The 21,283-nt window shown below is 42.2% G+C and overlaps 1 protein-coding gene across 2 annotated transcripts in view; it reads left to right on the top strand.

Annotated features, from left to right (window-relative positions):
• Positions 1-7,494: 7,494 nt before the first annotated feature.
• Positions 7,495-21,283, top strand: part of LOC121290130 (C-terminal-binding protein 2) — a 321,857-nt gene continuing 308,068 nt past the window's right edge. For both annotated transcript variants that reach the window (XM_041210341.1, XM_041210336.1), the window contains exon 1: positions 7,495-7,953. The gene's annotated coding sequence lies outside the window, so the exon portion shown is untranslated. The remainder of the gene's footprint in view (positions 7,954-21,283) is intronic.

Genomic DNA, 21,283 nt, shown 5'->3' with positions numbered 1-21,283 from the left:
GCAATGATGTTGGGATGCTCGCCCGACGTTATTGCACTACATCTTATGCTCATTCGGGTGGGGCACACGTCCACCCGACAAGGTAAAAATTTTGGCCCATGACGTACATGGAAGAACAACAGCAACAACCTATATCTATATAGCACCTTTGACATAACAAAACATCCCAAAGTGCTTCACAGGAATATTACAAAACAAAACATGACACTAAGCCACATAAAGAGCTTTTTTGGTCAGATGACCAAATACCTAAGTAGGTTTTAAGGAACTTCTTAAAGGAGGAAAGCATAGTAGAGAGGTGGAGAGGTGTAGGGAGGGAATTCCAGAGCTTGGGGCCAAGGCAAGTGAAAGCTTGGCCACTGATGGTAGAGTGATTGAAATTGAGGATGCTCAAGAGGCCAGAATTATGTAATCTCAGATATTTCAGAGGGTTGTGGGGCTAGAGGAGATTACAGAAAGAGGAAAGGGTAAAGCTCCTTAAAAACAAGGATGAGAATTTTAAAATCAAGGCAGTTCTTGACTGCGAGCCAATGTAGGTCAGCGAGCACAGGGGTGATATTTGAATGGAACTTAGTGTGAGTTAAGACACAGGGCAGCAGAGTTTTGGATGACCTCAAGCTGATAGAAGGTGGAATGTGACAGAACAGCTCAGAGTGCACTGGAGTAGTCAGGTCTAGAGGTTAAAAAAGGCATGAATGAGGGTTTCAGCGGCAATGAGCTGAGATAGGAGTGAAGGTGGGAAATGTAGCAGAGGTGGAAATAGACGGTCTTAGTGATCGCACAGATATATGGTTGGAAGCTCATCTTGTGGTCAAATATGATATCAAGGATGTGAACAGACAGGTTTGGTCTCAGACTGTTGCCAAGAGAAGAATGGAGTTGGTAGCTAAGAAACAGAGTTTGGAATCAGACCGAAAACAATGTCTTCAGTCTTCCCCATATTTAATTGGAGGAAATTTCTGCTCATCCAGAACAAATCAGGATGGTTTACAAGCATAAGTAAGAGGTGCAAAAAATTAAAAGATGAGAGCAAAATCCAGGTGAGATATTTGTTTATAGGAGATATTTGAAGAAAGACTGAGAGCTAACAATTTCAAATGATCTTTTGGGAGTAGTTCCAAAGAGTTGGGAGATAATGACTGAAAGATTGGCCACTAATGGAGAAACAGAAGGAGAGATGAATAAGTAGTAATCCAGATTTGAAGGGGTGCATTGTTCAGTTGCAATTTACTGGGGATGATTGCTCTGAAAAGGTAAGAAGAAATGGCTGCCATTCATAACACATTTGCAAAAATAATTTTTTAATGATTCTCAGGGTAGCAAACAAGCATCTTAACAGAATCAATCCACAAATTTTTTTGAAGCACCTGTGGAACATAAGACATTTATAGGTAATGCCTCAACACCTGATTCACTGACCAGCATTCTCTGTAATGGAGCATCACAAATGGATTTGTGGTGGGAGATGGCAGCCTCCAAATATACTGTGGAGGCAACAAGCATGTCAATTTGTCACTCAGAGAGTGAACTCTACTATCTTGAGTGATATGGCAGGAAGACCAGAATAAAAGAAATGAATGAGGAGAAGAATACCACAAAAATACCTTACTATAAAGTAAAAGAATTTGACACATAAAGGCCAATTTTTCAAATGCGCAGTCCTGTACAGCATCTCACCCAGTACTTCAAGTCCCAATCAGGGAATTATGGGCATGCACCCCATGATTTTCCATCCTTATTCATTTTAACGATTGGAAAGTCATAGGCAGTACACCTATGATTTCCTTATATGTGCTCCTAGCTCTGTGCCAGGAGCTCACATTGAGAAAATGCTCCTATAGACATGAAGGAAAATAGTAGGCATTAAAGATGTATGCAAAAAATGCTGGACTGACAGAAATATAAGCAATGTCGCCACAAGGAAAGTAGTAGAAGTTGAGCAAACTATCTTGTCTCAATTCTCAAAAATGTCCAGTTAAATATAAATCTGGCACATACGAGAAGTACACAGCAATTAGGCAAAAGCTGTGTTATTTGGTAAAATGGAAGGTTTTGGAAATCAGAAAGATATGTAACCACCTCAATATGTGTCACAGTAGTATGTTCTATGACTTACATATCTTATATCAATGTGGCCATGCATATTGTACATAAGCACATAATAATGTGTACAATGACAATGTAATATCCAAGCAAGTTAATAAGTTCATGTATTCACAGAATAAAGAAAGAACAATGATTGGTAAGAAGGAATGAAAAACATCAATCATTTGAGCATTAAGCATCAACCCCGCACTTGAAGCAGGCATTAGCACAGTCACAAACACAATTGGTGAGAGATCATAGTAATGTTGAGAAGGCAGTATAGGCACTGAGCACTAATGGTAAAAGGATAGCAGTGAGAAGGACTGATGACAGACCAGATGTAGTTGAGGTGAGATTCTAGCACACTAAGCAGCCCTCACTGGTTTCATAGGATACATACATTAGGCCTAATTTGCAATGGACACTGATAGAAAATGGAGCCTGTACTGAACTGTCATCTGTCTCCATAAATTGGTTAGGTCTATATTAAAGTCTACCGTTGTTAGAACAATGGTACTGGAAGTACAGGGCTCAGGTGTGTAGATCATATGCACAATAGGAGCATCTCTCATGAATGCTTCTATTGAAGTTAAGGTGTCTTTGTGGAATAAACTCCAATCTACAGTCATGACTGGCTTCAACTCAAGTTAAGAATGACTGAAGGCCACCACCAGAAAGACATTCTGAGACTTCACAAACATCTAGACAGAACAGTAGGCATCGTAAGGACATGCCCTCCAGCAATGGCATGTGTGCAGTGGCATAGGGACAGCTGGTTGGCATTTATTTTAGTGGCAGTTTGGTATGACTGTGTAGCCCTGCCAAAGTGATAGTAGCTTCTGAGCGTGATATGCCCACTATAGCTCAAGTAAAGCTCACTGTTGGAGCTGATGCTGGTCTGTCACAGCAACGGGTAACAGGCTTTCTATTCTTCCAACCCCTTTAGCTGGCTATGTATCCATACAATAACAAAACTGAAAAATGTAATAAAACTAATTCACTTTTAATGCTTTTTTTTACACATACAAAAAAAAACTTCAAGGCCCCAAACGTCTATGAAGGTTTTGGCAGTTTCCCACCATAACACTGATGGAAGTTACCAGAAATGGTAGGGACAGATTGTGCTAGGCTTCTGCCCTTTCTAGGATCTTCTGTTATGTTTTGGAAGGGATAGATTGTTGCTTCTAACAAGGTAGATATCATGGAACCAGGGCTGGTGGGTTGGTCAGAACCTGGTTTAGTTCTGGTTGCTTGTGTACCCTGTGGGCCAAAGTATACAGCCCCAGAAGATGAAAAGTGGCCTCATCAAAGGGTAGTTTGGAGAGTGGGGAGGCCAGAGGCCACAGCCCTGGGGAAGTAGTCTAGGACGCTGGAGAGACTTAAAAAAAAAACTGTGTGGCCCCTTACAGGAACTGATGAAAACACAATTGGGCATAGGCAACTTTTCCCACCCCTCCCTGCCATCCACAATGCCAAGCGGAAACATTCTGTTTGATGGAGCAAGAGCGATGAGATTTCACCTGCTTACTCCCATGAAAGTAAAGGTGCTCTGTCACAAACTATGGCAGGGTCCAGTGCTGGAGGGGACCAATTGGTACAATCCTGGTATAACCGCCAGGATTACATCCCAAGGATTTTTGAGTCCTACTTGGTGAGAATCCATTTAAATCAAGGAGCTGATTCACGTGATGATTCTGTGGGTGCCCAATGTCAATGCGACCTAAAAGTTGAGAGCAGCATTGAACTTCACTGCTACTGGTAGCAGATGGTTAACTGTCCCTGCAGGTTTTCATAGCCCATATGGCATGTTATAGTCACAGCCTCCCTCATGGCCTTGAGGCTCTTTTGCCAGGCAGGTAGCTGATACAATAAACCTGCTCCCTTAGTTGTGAGTTTTGCACATTCTATATCCTCTCTGTGCCTGGATTGCCTTATCTTCATCCTGCTCCTGCTGCAATGTGATATATCTGACAATAGTTACACCCATGATCTTGGGCAGTACATTAGTTATGCCATTCACTTCAGTCACTTGAAAATCATATTTCTTGTTAAGCAACCTATAATCAGGTTTGACCTGGATTAAAATATTTTTATTTGATTGCACAGCTGCAAGCTACTACATGAGTTCATCAATAGATTAAATAATGTACTAACAAGTAAAAACTGGCTTTCTTCTCACCTTTTCTTAATTATTAATACATCTTAGAGAGGCAGAGGTTCTAGCAACAGCACTAAACAGGAAGCAATAATTGTGTTACTGCTTGCTACTTCTGCTATGCCACTTTTTACTTACATCAAACTTTTTATAGAAATTAGCAGTCAAGAAAATATTCCATCCAGAATGTTCCTCCATTGCAGTTAATAAAAATGTGCAAATCTGAGGGTCTTGCGCTTAGAAATTTTCTTTGTGGAGGTGTGTGCATCTGCATCATCAACCTTGAGTTCTGTCAAATATTGTTTAAGAACATTCCTGTGAAGCACCTTCAACATTTTACTATGTTAATTTATATAAATGCAAGTTGTTGTTGTACATTCGAGTGACATCAACCAGGGAAATCTTCTTCAACACTTGTACATCACAAATTAAGAATTTTCTTTGTCAAGCTGTAGAGTCTGAAAATTCAACAACAAATATGTACAAAAAAAAATCTCAAACTGGTCTGTTTGAGACTCAATGAGGGAAATACCATTCTGTCACTTAGAGCCAATCTGTTCCACACAGTGTGGCTGAAATAGAGTATTGCTGAAAAAAGAGACGTGTTGTTGAAGCTTTTCGTCGTGCACTCATCAGGACAGATGCAAGAATACCAAATTTCAAAAGGAGCCAACATTTCATACTGCATGAGAAAAGGGTGCTGATTAGTTGGCAAGTCAACTCTGGTTGGTCTGGATGTTTGACAGCATGTGTCTTTTTTCAACAATACTCAAGCACTGTAGTACCGAATAGCAGATTATGCAGCAGCATGGCAAAAAAGATTTCTCTGAAGTTGAAACCCAGATGTTACTTTTGCAGATTTGTTGGTAATTTATTGGTATTTATTGATATCTGTTAGTAGAGTTAAACACAGGAATCTACATTCTACAGCTTTTTAAGTTCATTTACTGGATGTGGGCATCATTGGCTAGGCCGCCATTTATTGCCTATCCCTAATTGCCCTTGAGAAGATGGTGGTTAGCTGCCTTCTTGAACTGCTGCAGTCCCTGTAGTGTAAGTACACCCACAGTGCTGTTAGGGAGAGAGTTCCAGGGTTTTGACCCTGTGACAGTGAAGGAACAGTGAGATATTTCCAAGTCAGGATGGTGAGTGGCTTGGAGGGGAACTTCCAGGTGGTGGTGTTCCCATGTATCTGCTGCCCTTGTCCTTCTAGATGGTAGCAGTCGTGGGTGAGTTTCTGCAGTGCATCTTATAGATGTCCCTATTAGTTTCCGGTTAATTTACATTGTTAAAATCAACAAGCCAATAGCTTATAATTAAGTGGGCTTGCCTTCAGTAAACAGGCTGCTGCTTTAGATTTCAATAATTGAAAGCTAATTTTTGGCAGTTTGATTGTTCTGCCAATTATCCCAAATAGGAGGATGTTACTGTGAGTCTTTGCCCTGCTTGTTACCTGCATTCACTTGGCTCTGTTGTGAGAATTTTATCGTATTTTTTTACCAATAGAAGGAGCACTTTGTGGAATCGCACTGAGAGGGATGGGAATAATTGCATCCCTCATTCTGCTTTCTGCTAGCTGATTATGGAGCACCGCTGATGGTGAGTGGCTGGTAGGGCATAAAAATGCTTTTGTGAGAATCCCACAGTAAGTGAAGATGTTTTAGAAGAATTTCCATTATTCTCCTGTTGTCTCATGACATTTGGAAGAATTCCAATACTTTCATACTTGTGCCAGAAAATCTGCAAAAGTCTGTCACATACAATTTTATGTATCAGTATCAGGTTAAATTTTGTCAAAACAATTCCCTTTCTACCTGCCATAAACTGTTCCAGGGTTTTATAAAAATGAATCTAAAATAAATACTGAATTAATGTTGGTAATATTTATTCATATGGAATACATGTATTAATTAACCATATCGCCTATTTTCTGGCAATAGGGATTTCAAATTTATATTAGTGTATTTCATTCAGGCTGATAGTAGTTCATATCATAGGTACCAGAAATATAATTATTTACAGTTACTTACTGAATAAAAAAGTGGCCAAAAGCAGCATTTGAAATTTAAGGGATCCTTAGAGTTATCGACAAGACTTGAAATTAACTTTAGTCTGCTATCATTAAATGTTATATCTGGCTCTGATCTTTTGTGTAGTTCTTTGTGGGAATTGGTGGTGAAACAGGGCTATGATATTTAGTTATTAAGCTGGATATCCAGTGTTTCCCTTTAAAGTCCTGTCTCCCTCTGGGGAAGCGATCTAAATAGGCACATCCTGAGGTTAGCCAAGAATTGTTGAAGTTTCTGTAATTTGGTAGCTGCTTGTAAATCCCTGGCCTCTGCTCATGGGGATATGCCAAGTTATCAAAGTCAAAGGAAATGACTGACTTTCTTTCTCTTCCTTTTTATACTTCTGAGGTCTGAAGTGATGCCACATGCTGGATGCAAGACTGAAAAGGTAATTGGGCTGTTGAGCCACTTGATGTGCCTGACACCAATGCTTATTACAGTTTGACCGACATGCATTCAAAACTTTGCTAAATGCTGTCCATGATGTAGATAGATTAAACCTGAAACTGCCCAGGAAGGAACTATAATGAGAACAGACCTTTCTTCGTCTCATGACCCTCCAAAATTCAAACCAGTAAACCCACTGTCAGATACAAACACGATCAGAAATGGGAAACGTCTTGCCAAATTCAGGCTGAAACTTATTTTTAGCTTTGCTTGAACGAGAACACTTTCATTTAAAAAAACTAAGCCTGCAACTTAGTTTCAGGCGATTGCTTTTATCAATATTCAATTAGATAAAAATTAAATTTTGACTTAAGTCTGCAGCTTTGCTTGGGGTGCTTTGTGTTTAATTAAACATTTTTGCTCATTTAGCAGAGGTCAAATGTTGATATGTGGCTGCGGTAAGCCAGCAACAAAAAAGTTAGGCCGCCTCACTTGCATTGGATATTTTTAAATAAGACTGAAAATGGCAAAAGAGGGCAAATGTTGCATCACATATGTTTAAGTGCGAACGTATTTTTTTTGAAACATTGAAATACTGCAGTTGGAAAGTTGAGGTTTGTAGGCGGTGCTGTTGTGTGTGCTTTTTTTTGTTAGGGTAGGACTCACTCCTGGTGTCTGCGTGTCGATGTTATCAGGCTGAGTGTAAAAGTGAGCGGCTATAGTGTTGAGTGTTGGAGGCGCGGCTGTCCATGTGGGGCTGTGTCATTGGTTTGGAACAGACCCCGCCCGCGGAGCCCAGCACGATCGCAGGCGAGCCGAGCCCAGCAAGTCCCCCATCCTGCCAGCCCGGCCAGCCCGGCTCCTCTCTCGCTCTACAACTCTATCTGTTTGTATTTGGAGGAGGGGAGGCAGGGGAGAAGAGGAGAAGCTGCTTTTCCATCCACCAAGAGCAACACACACGGAAGAGGCGTTCGCCGAGGATTTGAGCAGCAAACCCGCCTGGATCTCTCCCCCTCTCCCTCTGTCTGTGTGTCTCTCTCTGCAGAAAGAAGCTGCTGCCGCTGCCGGGGGATCGGCTCCGTCACTCGGATCTTACAGGCTGTTAGTTGGAGGATTAAGTTTATTTTTTTTTGATGTGGACCAGCTGTCCGCAGCGAGCCGATGGGAAACGTGTGCGAGGACAGCAAGTGATGGAGATGCTGAGAGTGGCGGTGGTGCCAAGGGACAGGCGGCTGTAACTTGGCGACGATCAGAGAGGTACCGACCCGGCTTTGGACAGCGGCGGCTTCTCCCTCCCTCCCGCCTCAGAGAGCCCACTGCCCGTTACCCCCCTCTCCCCACTGCCCATTAACCCCCCACTGCCCGTTACCCCCACTGCCCATTACCCCCCTCCCCAACTGCCCATTACCCCTCCCCACTGCCCATTACCCCTCCCCACTGCCCATTACCCCTCCCCACTGCCCATTACCCCCCAACTGCCCGTTACCCCCCCACTGCCCGTTACCCCCCCACTGCCCGTTACCCCCCCCACTGCCTGTTACCCCCCCCCTGCCCGTTACCCCCCCACTGCCCGTTACCCCCCCACTGCCCGTTACCCCCCACTGCCCAGTCCCCACTGCCCATTACATGGCCACTGCCCATGACACCCACACTGACCATGACACCCACACTGACCATGATCCCTCCCAACTGCCCATTACACCCCCCTACTGTCCATTACACCCCCACTGCCCCCCACTGTCCGTTACCCCCCAACTTTCTATGACCTTTCCCACTGTCCATGAACCCCCCACTGTCCATGACCCCCCCGACTGCCACTTACCCCTCCCACTGCCCATTCTCCTCCACCGCCCATTCCCCACCTCCACTGTGCATTAGCCAATTAACCCTATTGCCCATTACCCTCACTGCCAGTTAATATCCTGTTCATTCCTCCATTGCCCATTACCTGCCTGCCCATTGCCCACTACCCATCTGGCCATTACCCTCACTGCACATTGTCCACTGCCTGTTGGCTGCACTGCTCATTGCCCATTCTCCTCAACTCACTGAGTATGGCCCATTACCCTGCCCATTGCCCAGTACTCATTACTCATCACCCTCTCTCTCCCCATGCTGCCCCATTCAACTCAACACAACCCCCACCCCAACCTTCTCACCCCCACCCCAACCTTCTCACCCCCACCCCAACCTTCTCACCCCCCACTTATCCTGCCTCACCCAATCCCTTTCACCCCCATCAATCCCTTCCCACAATCATCCTACCCTCGCCCATGCTTTCCCCACATCCTCACCTTCACCTCTCATTCTCCCCTCCCCACCACCCTAACCTCCCCACCCTCACTCCTTCCCCCTTTTGGGCAGATAGGCAGACCCATTGCCCAGGTGGATGCACCCAGGGCCTAGCTCATGTTCAGATCTGGTCCCAATCTGCACCCCCCCCCCACCCCTCACCCCACCACCCCACCCCACCACCAACTATCAGAGACTGAGAATGGCTGCAAGGAGATGGTGTCTATTCTGGGAAGGGTGGGGTGTTCTTGTACATGTTGGGAGTGGGGAGGGGATAGATTGAGATTGTGGTCTACCCCGAGAGAGGCTGGGAGCCATTTGGCAGCTACCTGGTATGTTGGGACCAGACTGCAATGAGCAGCATCAGCAGAGCTGCAGCCAGGCCTCAGGGGCCCTAGTTTCTGCCTTCCTCATTTCAGTTAATGTTTGGGAATTTTCAGGCTATGAACCTGGCCTCAGCCCCACTTCCTGCTGTGCTCTCTGCTCCTCCCACAATACTCCCCCACCCCCCAGCAGAACATCCCCTCCCCACCATATTTCTCTGTCCCAGTCTCCAACTCCACAAACTAAAATATCATCTTAAAAGTTGTTTAAAAAGGGCGACTCACAACTTTCCTCTTGGCATCACTGGGAAGGAGCTTTTACTGAAACATCCATTGATTTTTAGATTGCTTTGAAGAGGTGTTTACAGTTTTAGAAGTCGACCATTTTGACATTCAGAATTTTCAGATCTGAAGTCTTTTTATTGAAAGAGCACATGACACTGAATGTCTTTCTCTACAAACCACTGTGATTGTGAGTAACTAGCACAAGGTCATTTATTTTATAAGGTTTATGGTGGCATGATACAATTGTGAAATTTAAAATGTAGGAAAAGTCTGTTGTTACACATCAGGCTTTTTGATTAAAGGTTTTTGTGTGTTTTAAACAGATTCCCTTTTTCCAAGTTTCCTATAGCAAATCCAAGATTAACGTTCTCCTTATTTGCAAATTTTACATAGATAGTGAAATCTAAATACAAACAATCAGTGAGAAGCATTATATTTTTTTCTCAGTGCTTCATATTTGACAGGCTGAGAATGGTGTACAGATAGTAATTCAGGGCCATGTATGGTCAGAGCAAGTACTACCTGTTGAATAATGTATTTATTCCATACTCTTTTCCTTATGAATGAATTGATTTTGATTGGGTTATTGCTTACTAATAAAGCAAGGTAAATACAGTATGGAAGTTTAATAAGTGATCTTTGACCCATGCAGGATTTGGGCCTGAACTTGACATTGTATATGTTTGCAATGTGTGTTGGTGCAGATATTTTTCAGGATGCATAATGTGTACCAGTTAGCATTATCCAGACAATAGACACTTTGTCAGATCATATAGTTGGTGAATGATTGATTAAGTAGTGATAGGAAATAACACAAAATATAATCTTATGAGTTCCGTTCCCAGTTGAACAAGGCAAGGTGAAGCATTATGAATTAATAATAGAAACTGGTTCATTTTACAGATAGATTTGCATCTGACTCTAACTTTGCTGCTGCATAATTAAGGTAAAATGGGTTCAGAGTTTGACTTCTGCAGTAACCCAGCTATGCAGCTCAATAGAGGCTGATTCAGGAAGTTTCCCTGTTTGACTCCTTACATTGTTTTGGTGATATATTAGTGAAGTTATGGCTTTCATGTGCACTGTAAATGGTCAATCATTTGCAATAAATTCTCAAAATCAAAACAAGGATACCTTTTACATCCTACTGTTCCAATGAAAAGGGAAAGGAGTCCATTGACATAGTGGGTTAGCATGCGTACTAACTCATTTTGGACATCTTGAAAGATCACAGGTCAGACATTTCCCCTCCTGATATTGATTTTCATACTCCTTTTCCATGTGGGCCACCCCTGCAAAAACTGGCACACTTGCAGAAACTTCTCCCTCTTCCCAAATTTCTTAACTTGCAAAAAATGTGTTAGCTATTCCAAGGAGAAGTTTAGTATCCAGGAGCACGTTAAGTGGGTTGGTGATTAATTGTGAGGTCAGAGACAGACCAGAGTGACAGAAAGATTGTTGGGAGCTGACAAGTGGTGTTTCCCAGAACCCTGTACTCGTCCCACAGATTTTCACTATAAAAATTGACTTGGATGAAGGAAGAGAAAGTTGTATATTCATATTTACAGATAACTCTAACTTATAGGCACAATAACTCATGTCAGTGGGACCATAGGCTAAGTGAGTGGGCAAAACTATGGCAGATGGAGTGCAATGTGTGGAATTATGAATCACTAAATTTGAGCAAATCAAATCAGGATATTTTCCTTAATGGGGAGTGATGAAGAGCAAAAGGATTTGGGTATCTAGCGAACAGATATAAAAATCAACTAGACAAGCTAATGCAAAGTTGACCTCTATCTCCAAAGGGGATGGATTAAAGGGGTAAAAAAGAAGATTCAGTAGTACGGAGCTTTGCTCAAATCCCATCTTGAGCAGTTTTGGGCACTGTACCTCAGGAAAGATAATGGTCTCGGAAGGGTGCAGCACTGATTCATCAGAATGTTATTAGGGCTTAAAGTAGTGCTTTCCTGTGTGACCTCATTTTTATACCCTAGACTTCATGTGGCTCCAGAGTGAATTTTTGGGGAGGTGGGGGGTTACGAGAGTTGTTGAGCAAGGTGGGGGCTTCAGATGCTGAGCAGGGTTGGGGGTCAGAATGGGGTTGAGCAGGTTGCGAAGCATTTAAACTGTATAGCTTTTTAAAAAAAAACTACCGGCGCTTTTTTTTGCAGCAGGAATCAGGCCTCAAGTATCTGTCCATTAGAGAAAAACCGCGAGGATTTAAAGGGGCTTTGTAGCTATTAGCACTCAGTCTGAGCCTCAGAGCTCACAACCCCAAAACCTTGTGGGGATGCAACCCACTGTGTGGGAAGTCCTGGCTTAAAGGGTTGAATTATGAAGTTGCCCAAACTTGGCTTTGGTTCCCTTGAGTTTGAGAGGCCGAGGGGGTGATCTAATTGAAATTTTAAAGTGACCATTTCTCTGTGCCTACAGTATTTCCTTTGGTGGAGAATCAGAACATAATGAAAGTAATGGTAGGCCAGTTGGAGTGCAATCAGGAAGTACTTTTTGCACAAAGGGTTGTGGGAATCTGGAACTCTCTCCCAAAAGGGTGTGGATGCTTGGTTAATTGAAATTTCTAAGTTTGAGATTGATAGATTTTATTAGGGAAGTCTTTAAGGTAAATGGAGAAAAGGTGGGTAACTGGATCTGAGGTACAGAGCAGCCATTATCTAATAGAATGGTGGAACAGACGCGGGGAGGGGGCTGCAATTTAAGTATAGGAATGTAGGATATAGGAACAGGAGTAGGCCATTCAGCCTGCTGAGCCTGCTGCAACATTCAGTACAATCATGGCTGGCCATCCACTTCAGTGCCTTTTTCCCACACGATCTCCGTATCCCTTTATGTCATTATTATTTAGAAATCCATCAATCTTTGCTTTAAATGTACTGAATGACTGAGCTTCCACAGAACTCTGTGGTAGAGAATTCCAAAGATTATAACCCTCTGAGTAAAAGAAATCTCCTCATCTCGGTCGTAAGTGGCTTCCCCCTTATTTTGAAATTGTGTCCCCTGGTTCTAGAGTCCCCAACCAGGGGAAACATCATACCTGCATCTGCCCTGTCTATCCCTTTAAGTATTTTGTAGGTTTCGATGAGATCACCTCTCATTCTTTGAAACTCTAAAGAATACAGGCCTGGTTTCCCCAATCTCTCCATAGGACAGACCTGCCATCCCTGGAGTTGGTCTGGTGAATCTTCGTTGCACTCCCTCTATGGCAATTATATCCTTTCTGAGGTAAGGGGACCAAAATTGTACACAGTACTCCAGGTACAGTCTAACCAAGGTTCTAAACAATTGTAGCAAGTCTTTGCTACTCCTGTACTCAAATCCTCTTGCGATAAAGGCTAACACACCATTAGCTTTCCTAATTGCCTGCTGCACCTGCATGTCAGCTTTCAGTGACTTATGGACAAGGACACCCAGGTCCCTTTGTATATCTACACTTTCCAATCTCTTACCATTTAAGAAATATTCTGCACATCAGTTTCCCCTACTAAAGTGGATAACCTCACATTTTTCCACATTATATTCTGTCTGCAATGTTCTTGCCCACTCACTAAGTCTGTCCAAATCCTCTTGAAGCCACTTTGCATCTTCCTTACAACACACATTCCCACCTAGCTCTGTTTCATCTGCAAACTTAGAAATATTACATTTCGCCCCGTATCCAAATCATTGATATGCATTGTGAACAGCTGGGGTCCGAGTATTGGTCCTTGCAGTACTCCACTTGTCACAGCTTACCAATGTGAGAATGACCCATTTATTCCTACTCTCTGTTTTCTGCATATTACCCAATCCTTAATCCATGCCAGTGTATTACCTCCTGTCCCATGTGCTTTTATTTTGCTAACCAGCTTCCTGTGCGGGACTTTATCAAAGCCTTCTGAAAACCAATTATGCTATGTCCACTGACTCCTGTTTATTTGTTCCTGTAGGGAGGGAAGAGGGTGATGATTCTTCTGAGTTTCTCTTGTGCACCTGCTGCTGGCCAGTTGCAGTGTGGCAGAAGCCTATGAATTTGTTCTGTGTCTGATTTTTCACCAAAGTTTATGCTTGAGGATGGAGTATGAGGGATCAAACAAGTGAATTTCTGTAAATGTAGTTCTACTAACTTTTCCCCACCATCTGTTTTCTGAAGACTCTGGCTGTTGCTCAGTTACAATTAACAGAGTTCTCCAGTAGTCTCCACATGAGTCTGGATAGTGAGTGCGAACGGGCTGTGCAACCAGGCAGGGCATCACAGTTTACCTCAGTGCCAATTTTCCAGCAATGATAATGGGCAGCAACCAGGAATGGGAACCTTGGCTTCACTAATTCAGAGAGCACTCCCATCAATTGTAAAGCCACTCCTGCTGCCCTGGTGGTGACCAACTAACTCAGTAAAACAAGCAGTTCAACTTGGTGACCTTTTAGTCTCTGTGGTTTATTGCTATACTGGGCTTTGCCTTCATCCACAACTGGTCAGAAGCACTCTTGATACAAATATATACTTTCAAGAGTTTATTGTGCAGACAGTTTAAGATTGTTCATTCCACTCTTTTAAAATTCCAGGTATTAAGTTTCAGTCTTTTAATTTGCGGTGTTGTGAAAATAATCAGATTTCCAGTCAATTTTTCAATTAAGAAATCTAGTTTCAACATCATGTTTATTTTACACTGCATTACAGCAGGCCTAAGTTAAGAGTTTGTGTGTTTGGCGTGTACGTGTTTGGTGTGTGTGTTGTTGTTTCTGATTTCTGATTTAAGCACATGTATTTTCACCTGCTCCATTCATTGATTTTGGGGCTTCTATAAGAATGGAAATCTGTCCAGGTGTTGCAACAAATGAAAGAAATTGCTTCTTGTGCATTAGTACATGAACATCTTACTGTTCAGAAAATTGACTTTGTTTTGATTGTGCCTAGGGTGACATCACAACAGTTGAAAAATGCACTTGTGTGGTTAGGAAAAATAATGTTAGAAAAAGGGGCATCACAAAGCATTTTGCAATGCAGTACTTGTGGTCAGTATTTATTCTAGACAGAATGTTTGCTGTTACTTCTGAAGCTCTGTTCATGCAGAAATAGTAAAACCACTCTATCTAGGTTACATCAGCAGCTTCCTCAGGCTTCAGTTAAATAATCTACTTGTCTAGACTGTAAGTTTTACACCTTCAAAGAAATATATTTTACTCTTCTGTCTGAATACTGGGGCAATACCCCTGGAGTGGTGATTCCCTATTGTATCTTGCTGGCCCTCTTGATAGGATGCTTTATGTCAGACAAATGACCTGTTTATGGTCTTCATTCTGGGAATAATCAATAGCGTAATTTGTTGGATATAAAAAGAAAGTGGAAGAAATGGGTTGCCTCATGTGCAGCTCTGCTCTAGTCTTAATATGGTTGTTGTATACAAAGGAAAATTAAGCACAGTAAAACAATTGTGCAAAACAGGACTTCAGGTCGAATGGAAGATGATGAAAGTGGAACTTTGGACATGTTAATTTTTTTTGCATTTATATTTATCTTGGTCGTAAATTAGTTTTCCTCTCCCTGTCCCTGTCTCTCCTTGTTGCCTCCCGCCACTGAAGTTGTTCCTTTAACAGAAGGGATAACTGCACTCTTGCCTATGATTGCTGCCCACATTCTTATCATGATCAGCTGGTAGAAGTTTAGCTTCTATGAAACTGAACTAATCCTGCAAGTTCCTTTATCCTGAAAATGAACAATCATTGCAGCAAGAGCCCTGGCTGTAAATAGGCATAAAGCTTGCTAACTGCGAGTGTAGGTAATGCAGTATTTGAGGCTCGATTTCGTGGGTTGGCATTTCATCATTCTGTTAGCTCAGCCGTATCCCAGAGCTGCTCTCCGCTTCAGTTTTCATGCTTCATCTGTTTCACCCTCTAGTCTAACATGTCCAATTTCAGCTTCTGCTATCTCTGAAACAAAGTGCTCCCTCCACTTCACTATCCTGCTTGCTACATTTTTCCATTACTTTGCAAAGGCTCTTAAAACTCATGTGTTTGATATACCTCTTTCTTTGTGAGAAGTGCCATATAATTGCAAGTTGTTGTACAATCAATCCAGGGTGAGCTATAATGAAGTAGAGAAACTGGTAAATGGTTGGTTTAAGAAAACTGCCTCCAATTGAGTTAAATGGAGCTTCATTTTAACATGTATCTGGAGAAAATGGCAACAAGATTAATGTATAAATGCTAGAAAACTGTAAAGATATTGGCAAATGTGTGTACTTTTTAATGTTTTTGCCATTTTGTCCACATTTTGTGAAAAACACTTGTATTGAAAGTAACAAAAGCAAAATACCTTGGATGCTGAAAATTTGAAATAAAATTAGAAACTGCTGGAAACACTCAGCGGGTCAAGCAGCATCTGTGGAGAGAGAAACAGTTAACATTTCAGGCTGATGACCTTTCATTGTGATGTTGTAAAGTAAATTGCATTAAGGCCAGCCAAGTGATTGAATCAATTTAAATTCACCGCTGCAGATTTGAATGTGGAACCTGGTTATGTCATACTGTCAGGAATCCTGTGTTTAGAGAATGTGGATTATTTAGAGTTCTCTAGTTGCAGATTTATGGTTATAAATAGTATCTAAATGACTCAGTTTCCTTTGTACTAATTGAACTCACATTTGCATTCTGACGCTATTAATTGTGAGTGAATGTTAGTTTTTAAATTGTCGCTTAACTGGAGCCTTGAACAGAAGGACCACAAAAATACTTTTATAAACATGTTTGTTTTAAAAGATGAACTGCAAGGAGGAGCAAAATGTTCTGCAAGTGTTTCTGGCAGTCTTCATTGCAGTTGTTATACGGAACCCATTTACACTGCTCTATTTGACAAGAGAGGGAGTTGGAATCCCAGCATCTCCAGGAGTTTGTGTACTGTTACTTTCACTTTGCCTCGTGTGCCCCACATGGTGGTGGGGGAGACATTATTCAGACCGAGTGGGCTGTTAGTCTACAGTTGATGTTCTTCCAGGAGACATTTTTTTGAGACGGAAAGCTTCATCATTTGGGCTTTCATGACCTCATGGTGTCCCAGTTACAGCTAAAGAAGTATTTTTGAAGTGCTATTGCTATTCTAGTCTGTAGGAAGCATGGTAGCCAATTTGCAAACAGCAAGGTTCCACAAATGGTCATGAAACAAATAGTCTAAATCATCTGTTTTAGTGATGATGGTTGAGGGGTAAATATTGGTCAGGTCAACAGGAAGAACTCCTCTGTTCTTCTACAAATAGTACCATGGGATCTTTTACATCCAGCTGAGAAGACAGGCGGCTCGTCAGTTTAATATTCCATCTAGGCGGCATCTCCAACAATCTGGCATTCCCTCATCACTGAACTGGGGAGTGCCAGTCTAGATTTTGTGCTCCTGTCCCTGGAGCAGGACTTTGATACTGCAAAGCTCTGGGGCCTGACAATATTCCGGCAATAGTACTGAAGACTTGTGCTCCAGAACTTGCTGTGCCCCTAGCCAAGCTGTTCCAGTACAGCTACAACACTGGCATCTACTCTGCTATGTGGAAAATTGCACAGGTATGTCCTGTACACAAAAAGCAGGACAAATCAAACCCAGCCAATACCGCCCCATCAGCCCATTCTCAATCATTAGTAAAGCAATGGAAAGGGCCATCAACAGTGTTATCAAGCGGCACTTGCTTAGCAATAACCTGCTCATGGACATCCAGTTTGGGTTCTGCCAGGGCCACTTAGCTCCTGAGCTCATTACAGCCTTGGTTCAAACCTGGGCAAAAGAGCTGAACTCCCGAGGTGAGGTCAGAGTGACTGCCCTTGACATCACGGCAGCACTTGACAGTGTGGTATCAAGGAGCCCTAGCAAAACTGGAGTCAATGGGAATCAAGGGAAAAACTCTCTGCTGGTTGGAGTCATGTATAGCACAAAGGAAGATGGTTGTGGTTGTTGGAGGTCAGTTATCTCAGCTCCAGGACATCATTGAAGGAGCTCCTCAGGGTAGTGTTCTCAGCCCAACCATCTTCAGCTGCTTCATCAATGACCTTCCTTCCATCATAAGGTCAGAAGTGGGGATGTTTGCTGATTGTGTGATATTCAGCACCATCCACGACTCCTCAGATAGTGAAGCAGTCCATGTCCAAATGCAGCAAGACCTGGACAATATCCAGGCTTGAGCTGACAAGTGGCAAGTAACATTCATGCCACACAAGTGTCAGGCAATGACCATCTCCAACAAGAGAGAATCCAACCATTGCCCCTTGATGTTCAGTGGCATTACCATCACTGAATCCCCTGCTATCAGCTTCCTGGGGGTTACTATTGACCAGAAACGGAACTGGACTAGCCATATAAATACTGTGGCTACAAGAGCAGATCAGAGGCTAGGTACCACATGACAGGTAACTCACCTCCTGACTCCCCAAAGCCTGGCAACCATCTACAAGGCATAAGTCAGGAGTGTGATGGAATGCTCCCCACTGTCCTGGATGAGTGCAGCTCCAACAACACTCAAGAAGCTTGACACTGTCCAGGACAAAATAGCCCACTTGATTGGCACCACATCCACAAACATTCACTCCCTCCACCACCAATGCACAGTAACAGCAGTGAGTACCATCTACAAGATACACTGCAGGAATTCACCAAGGCTCCTTCGACATCACCTTCCAAACCCATGACCACTACCATATAGAAGGACAAGGGCAGCAGATATATGGGAGCACCAGCAACTGGAAGTTCCCCTCCCAGTCACTCACCTTCCTGACTTAGAAATATATTGCGGTTCCTTAACTGTCGCTGAGTCAAAATTCTGGAACTCCCTTCTTAACAGCACTGTGGGTGTATCTACACCACATGGACTACAGGGGTTCAAGAAGGCAGCTCACCACCTTCTTCTGAAGGGCAACTAGGGATGGAAAATAAATACTGGCCCAGCCAGCGAAGCCCACATCTCTTGGGTGAATAAAAAAGACTCCACACTTTCTGGCTCAGAAGCTACCAGTGAACCATGGCTGACATGAAGGACACATTGAATTAGATTTCTTCTTGCTTGTAGATTGTATTAATGATGACCAACATAAACTGAAAGCTTAGGGTTTCTATCACACCCTCATTCAACTAGTCAATATGAGTTCCCTCATAGTGGACATAAATGGTTCTCTATTTTCCTGTTTTAAAGTTTAGCATTTTAAAGTGCAGTGTAAAAGGTGCCCTGATTTTGCTTTTCTTTTTGAGTGACCACTTGATTCAAAAGCCACTTTCTATATTTTTTCCATTCAGGTTGCTTGCCTTATTTTGATAACTGGTATTTTCAATATAGCCATTCAGGGATTCTGCTAGTAGCGAAGAAAAATAACCGTTTATTTGAGAGATTTGTAATTAATTAATTTTGATGTGTAAATTCCACATGGTTCAGAGGAAATGCTGATAGAATAATGAATGCATTGTATGAGGCATTTCTATGGGGCTGTTTTTGTTTTGTTGGTTTGTTAAGTTTGAATGGATTACAATGAGATTTGCAGTAATATAATGATGAATGAACTTAGAAAAGTTACAGTAACCCCACGCAGATACACTTTCAAGATTGATGCAAGTACAATCAACCCATTTTCTACTGTTTGTAGTTATTTATTTTTTCAAGCCAAACAATGACTGCACTGTTTTATAGTTGCCTGCAGCTGTATGTTGTATGCCCAACATTTTGTGATGTATTATTAAACCAATCAGGTGCTCAAGTATTCTTCTGTACTAAAAAATGTTATCTCACTCCAGCATGATATGAAATTTATTGCTGGTGCGGTAACCATTCACTGCCGGAGCTAATTATTCCTCTTAACTGTAGGTTAACCCTGCAGTATTCTAAGGAGCTGTGCAGCACTTAAGTCCTGTAAAAAATCATTACAAGTAGGAATGGGAAAAGAGCCTTTATCAAATCCATTTTTTCCATAGGCTGTGCACACCCCTTCCTGCCCCACCTATTTAACCACAGATTGGACATCACCTACTGAATCTACCAGGGGAACTTTTGATCTCTTAAAAATATTCACACTTCTGAATATCTACAGCACCACATTTCTACCACTTAGCCCTGGGTGGCTGTCCAACATCGTCCGTTCCATTGCCCTCTTCCCCCTGTTTCTCTCCCTTACAGTTGAAGAGGGTCCTGGACCCCCTGTCTTGTGGAGCATTTGACTGTCTTGGTCTGTATATACTCTGTGGAAAGATCAGATTGTATTTATAGATGCTGGTGAGTCTGATATATTTGAATCACTCTAGCTGTGACTCACTGTGAAAAAAGAACATTTGGGACCAAAACAGCCCCTTGCGTGTAATTCTTTATCTCCACCTGACAGACCTTTAGGCAGGTGATATACCATAAGGTAAAGAGAGAAGAGAAAGATAGCTTGTGTGTAATGAGAGGACTTGATCATTACATTCACCGAGGATGTTTATCATTACACCAAAACTTAAAAACACAAGTTAGTTTTGATTAAAACAAAATTATGCACATTTAAGAAAGGGGACCAAATAACAGGGAGCAAAAGAATAATCTGTTTATTAGTTGTAAGAAGGAATGTTATTCACTTATTATTTGCACATTATAACCTGGAAATTACAGTTAATGATATTGGCAGATAAATACTTAATATGTTTGCATGACATTCTTATGACTGATATCTTAGAAGAGATGTTCACTTTACACAGTATCTGAAATGCGTTACTGCCTCAGTTTAAACAATATGAAGAAAGTCATATAGATGTGTTAAGTGTTGATTTGCAATTATTGACCAACAGTGAACCTTTTTTTGGGTAAGAGAGAGACTGAATTTAACAATGCTCCATGTTGTTTATTCTCAACTTAAAACACTAACACCATGAAGCAGTCATTTGACAAGTAGAACTTGAAAATCTTCAGTTAAGATAGTTATCCGACATGTTAACTAATTTTAATGTTTTGATAAAAACAAAAAACTGCGGATGCTGGAAATCCAAAACAAAAACAAAAACAGAATTACCTGGAAAAACTCAGCAGGTCTGGCAGCATCGGCGGAGAAGAAAAGAGTTGACGTTTCGAGTCCTCATGACCCTTCGACAGAACTTGAGTTCGAGTCCAAGAAAGAGTTGAAATATAAGCTGGTTTAAGGTGTGTGTGTGGGGGGCGGAGAGAGAGAGAGAGGTGGAGTGGGGGTGTGGTTGTAGGGACAAACAAGCAGTGATAGAAGCAGATCATCAAAAGATGTCAACAACAATAGTACAAAAGAACACATAGGTGTTAAAGTTAAAGTTGGTGATATTATCTAAACGAATGTGCTAATTAAGAATGGATGGTAGGGCACTCAAGGTATAGCTCTAGTGGGGGTGGGGAGAGCATAAAAGATGTTTTTTTTATATAATGGAAATAGGTGGGAAAAGGAAAATCTATATAATTTATTGGAAAAAAAAGAAAAGGAAGGGGAAACAGAAAGGGGGTGGGGATGGGGGAGGGAGCTCACGACCTAAAGTTGTTGAATTCAATATTCAGTCCGGATGGCTGTAAAGTGCCTAGTCGGAAGATGAGGTGTTGTTCCTCCAGTTTGCGTTGGGCTTCACTGGAACAATGCAACAAGCCAAGGACAGACATGTGGGCAAGAGAGCAGGGTGGAGTGTTAAAATGGCAAGCGACAGGGAGGTTTGGGTCATTCTTGCGGACAGACCGCAGGTG

This window comes from Carcharodon carcharias, chromosome 17 (genome assembly GCF_017639515.1).
Source record: "Carcharodon carcharias isolate sCarCar2 chromosome 17, sCarCar2.pri, whole genome shotgun sequence".
NCBI lineage: Eukaryota > Metazoa > Chordata > Chondrichthyes > Lamniformes > Lamnidae > Carcharodon > Carcharodon carcharias.
Note: the sequence above shows the minus strand (reverse complement) of the source record. Positions and strands in the feature narration are given on the sequence as shown.